Genomic DNA, 5,228 nt, shown 5'->3' on the forward strand with positions numbered 1-5,228 from the left:
GGTTCGCATTGAGCTTATTCCGGGGCGAAGCTCGCGCCGACTGAACTTTTATACCCACGGGGCGGAGCCAGTGACGGAGAAAAAAAAAAAAGAAGAGAAACAGAGAATAAATTCCCTCTGCGGGCACCTCCTCCAGGGGCGGGGGAGAGGAGGAGGCAGGAACAACACGCCGGGCCGCTGGGCGCGGGGCGCGGGCGCGGGGTTTGTTCCCGGGTCCTGTCGGTGCCGGGACAGGCTCGCACCGAAACGGGGGAGTGAGCCGGCGCGGGGTGGGGGAGGCAACGCCGCCCAGCGCTGCGGCCTCCGCTGTGAACGGGGTAATCGTTCACGGTCGGAATTCCAGGGGGAACCTGATGCCGCCCTCTTCCCAGGGCACCTGCCCCTCCTGTTCTCAAACCCGAACTACCTCCCCTCCTGACTCCGGACTCTGCCCGCCTCAGCGTCTCTCTCCCACCCGCAAGGCCTCATTAACCCGGGCACGGACGCCACTGCGTCCAGTTCCTTTGCAGCGAAGGTTCCTGGGCAGGGGCTCGGCTCCGGCAGCTCAGCAGCCAGGTGCTGGCATCGAGCAGGTGCTCGATGAACGCATGGGTGGACGGGATGAAGGACACAGAGGCGGTGACTGCAGGTCACTGAAAGACTGCCACATCCTCCCCCAATCATCACCTTGCGAGGGAATCATTCATCTTTTGCTCTCCAGTTTCGACGTCAGTTAAATGTCGTCTGCCCTGACTGCTCCTGATGTCAGGCAAGACAAAGGATCCAAATCCAGCCTTTCTTTTGGATATTCCTTCCCTCTTAGATTCTTGAAAGCCCTCGGGAGGCAGGACCATGGGAGACAGCTTGGCCCAGGAAACTGAATGGACCTTGGTGAGGAACCCCATGTGGGTCAGGCCGTTCCAGCCGACCCTCCACACCCAGCGCTGTGCCAGGCACAGGGTGCAGGGATCCAGCGTCCCAAAGGCCACTGGAGTCAAGGTCCCGCCTTCATGGTGTTCACCGGACGAATGAGGGTCTGGAGAGTGGGTAGGAGGGAAGGGAACCTGGGTGCCTTTGATTGTAACACCGCCCCCCCCCCCCCCCCGCGAAGTGCAAGTCCAGGGCACAGGTGATGGGACTGACCTCGTGGGTGCTAGTGTTGAGGTCCAGTGGAGGGAAGGAGGCTTGGGAGTGGCTTCCAAAGCTGAGCACAACTTTCTGGGCTAACCTGAACCAATTGCCTTGGGCAACTCCTCCCTCTTCTCCTCCAGGCTTGAACTTGATTGACTTTGCTGAGTTTTTGCCTGCTGCACCCCAAAGTCTTTAGAGCCTCAGATGAGGACAACAAGTGAGGATGTGTTGCTGAATGCTGGTGGGGCAGGAGGAGACAGAATGTGATCTTTGAAAAAGAGTCCTCTAGTGTTAAAGCAGAACTGTCAGGAAGTGCAAACATTGTTTATATCGCCCTAGGATGCTGGATGTTATGGGTAGAGACGAAAATGTTCTGCAGAGCTCCTGCAACCTGTCCTGGTACAGAGTCATTGCCCAGCGCATAGCGTATGAAGTGAATTATCTAGTCACCCCACCCAGGTCAGGAATGCCTCTTTAACCCTGGAAAGCAAGGTCTGAAGAATCTTCAGGCTGGGGTTCTGGTTGAGTGTATTTATCCTAAGTCTATGATTTTCTTCTGTTGACAAAGTACATATGTCTTTATAAACATATTCCAAAACCCAAAACTTTGAAATTTATAACATTAATATCCCATAATCTAACCTGTCCCTCATAATTTAAATTCTCCCAGAATCTTCTCTCAGCATATACTACAAATGCCTAGAAGATACAGAAAAAATGGATTCACAGTCTTTAAATTTGTTCTTCAAGTTCCTGCTTTTTTCTTTATTTCACAAAATAGCTTGAATAATTTTTCCTCTTTGTCCTTGAAATTCTTTCTTTTTTTTTTTTTTTTTTAACAGTTGCACAGATTTTCTTCATGCTAGGATGGGCTGAGAAAAGGCTGTAATGAGAAGTGTGGCGAGAGATTCAGAAAGGGAGAGCTGCTATTCTAACTGGTGGGAGGCTGTGTAGTATGGGCCCCCCTCTCCCTGGCTCTGTTCTCAGTGGCAGAAATGGCCCAGGAAAGGCAAAGAATTTTTAGATATAACTCCGCCACATCCACAGGCAACAAAAGCAAAAATAGACAAACAGGATTACATCGAACTAAAAAGCTTATGAAAAACAAAGGACACAATCGACAGAGTGAAGAGACAACTTGCAGGATGGGAGAAAATAGTTTTGACCCATACACCAGATAAAGGGTTAATTTCCAAAACACAACATACCTCGAAGATACTGCACGTTCAGTTCCAGACTACCACAATGTAGTACAAATTGCAATTAAGTGAATCACACAAATTTTGGGGCTTCCCAGTGCATGTAAAAGTTATGGGTACACTATACTGTAGCCTATTAAGTTCGCAGTAGTATTGTGTGTAAAAAAAATGCACATACCTTAATTTAACAATACTTTATTGCTATAAAATGGTAATAATCATCTGAGCCTTCAGACTCATAATCTTTTTGCTGATAGAGGATCTTCCCTTGATGTTGATGGCTTGCTGACTCATCAGGGTGGTGGTTGCTGAAAGTTGTGGTGGCTGTGGGAATTTCTAAAAATAATACAATGAATTTTGCCAATCAATGGACTCTTCCTTTCACAAAAGGTTTTTCTATAGCAAGTGATGCTGTTTGATAGCATTTTACCCACAGTAGAACCTCTTTCAAAATTGGAGTCAATCCTTCCAAACCTTGCCACTGCTTTATCAACCAAGTTTATGTAATATTTAAAAATTCTTTGTTGTCATTTCTATGATGTTAATAGCATCCTCATGAGAAGTAGTCTCCATTTCAAGAAATCACTTTCCTTGTTCATCCATAGGAAGCAACTCCTAATTATTCAAGTTTTATCATGAGATTTCAGCAACTGAGTCACATCTTCGGGCTCTACTTCTAATTCTAGTTCTCTTGTGAATTCTCCACATCTATAGTTACTTTCTCCACTGAAGTCTTGAATTCCTCAAAGTCATCCATATGTCTGAGCAAACAGCTTCTTCCCCCCATCTCCCAAACATACTGGGATCCAGGAAAACGAATGTGGCCAAGCTATGATAATGTAGTACAAATACTCTATCTTATAGATAAGTAACTCAATTCTTGTTTTATCTTCATGACTCTCTGTCACTTCATGGCAACAGGGCCTGGATTTTGTAATCTGGGGATACCATTCATGTTGTGGCAATGCCATATTGTCACCAGGCTCAGAGACACATGTCCAAGTCACCCTGGACTGCTCCATTTCCTTTGTTCGTTAAGACCAAATAGTTAGCAAATCCTGTCCATCCTGCTCTTCAGGGTTCCCTGCTGCATCAGCCTAGCTCACAGCAATCTCAAACTCCTGGGCTCAAGTGATCCTCCTGCCCCAGACCTCCCAAGTACCTGGGACTACAGGCGTGCACCACCATGCCTGGCTAATTTTTTCTATTTTTGGTAGAGATGGGGTTTCACTCTTACTCAGGCTGGTCTCAAACTCAAGCAATCCTCCCACCTCGGCCTCCCAGAGCGCGAGGGTTACAGCTGTGAGCCACCACGCCTGGCCCTCTACTTTCTATTATTAATTTATCTGCCAATGTCTAGGTTGGGCCTGGATATCTGCGTGCTGTTCCTACCTGTCCCACGTTGCCCACGTCCCTCCCCTCTTCCTCATGCAGGAAAGGACGGTGGGAGGCAGCCTGTCCAGTGACAGGAACAAACATGGCCAGTGGCCCTCAGAGGAATAGGCAGGATCTGCCAGTGGGAGATTCCATGGTGCTGGGCTTTGTATCCCACAGAGTGTGTGAGAATTTGATGATACAATGTATGTACAAATACTTTGTTTAAAAAGCTCTATCAAGAATCTGTTATAGGCCCCCCCCCCCCCCCGCCCCGTGCGAGTTGCTACAATGGAAGTCAAAGGGGGGAAAAAATCACAGGAACGAGTACAAAGGCATCACAAGAAAAAAACAGATTTCATAAAAAACAAAATGATTCTGGTTCTTCAAAGTCATTTCCCAAGAAAAGTTGCTAAGGAAGGTGGATCTAAAATAACATCTAAGAACTTTGAGAAAAGTACCACCAAACCTGGGGAGAAGGGTGTGAAGCAGTTCAAGAATAGGCAGCAAGGAGACAAAGCACTAAAGAACAAAGTCCAACAGGCAAATAAATTCAACAAGAAGAGAAAATTCCAGCCAGATTGTGAAAGTGATGAATCAGCAGCCAAGAAACCCAATGGTGTCAACAGAAAAGAAGCCAAACTGTGTTAGGACCCGAGCCAGAGAGAGACATGAAGTCTCATCTAGCAAAATGCTGTTTATTTTGAGCATCTGGGTGCAGCTGGGTGGAGGCGAAAAAGTGTCCACACCAAGGGAGGAGAAAGCCTTGGGTTTTATAGAGGGTTTCTTGGGGGGAGTAACACCTGCAGAGATAGGGGAAGGGGGGTCGCTTCAGTCCTTATCAGGTGGGATAGGAATGCCAGCGTCCCTGCAGCTGTCTGTGGTTGAAGTTAGATTTCTGACCTTGGACTCTCCAGACTCCTGCAGCTTTTGTTTCACAGGCTTTATGATATTTTTTGGGTTCCCACCCAGAACAAACCTAACACTCTGAAAAAAATTTTTTATTTATTTTTTTTTTTTGAGACACAGTCTCACTCTGTCGCCCGGGCTAGAGTGCCGTGGCGTCAGCCTAGCTCACAGCAACCTCAAACTCTGGGGCTTAAGCGATCCTCCTGCCTCAGCCTCCTTAGTAGCTAAGATTATAGGCGTGAGCCACTGCCAATGGTTGGGTTATAGTTTTGTTTTATACATTTCAGGGAGATAGGGGTTATGGGTGAAGTCATAAATCAATACATGGAAAGCATACATTGGTTTGACCCCAAAGGGTGGGCCACCTCAAAGCAGGGGGTGGGGAATAGGGAGGTGGGGGTATTTACAGGTTATAGGTGGGTTTAAAGATTCTTTGACTTGTAATTGGTTCAAGCCTTTGTCTAAAGGCTTGAAATGTTTTAAGAAAAGGAGGTCAGTTAGTCAGAGAGAAGCCACCCACATATATTTGTTGTATAAACTGAGGACCTGCAGGTTTGTCTTGCATAGCCTTAGGCCTGTTAATGAGTTACAAAGGCTATCTCCAAGGGAGGGGGGCACGATGAGGCCTGTCTGACC

This window comes from Eulemur rufifrons, chromosome 7 (assembly GCF_041146395.1).
Source record: "Eulemur rufifrons isolate Redbay chromosome 7, OSU_ERuf_1, whole genome shotgun sequence".
Lineage (NCBI taxonomy): Eukaryota > Metazoa > Chordata > Mammalia > Primates > Lemuridae > Eulemur > Eulemur rufifrons.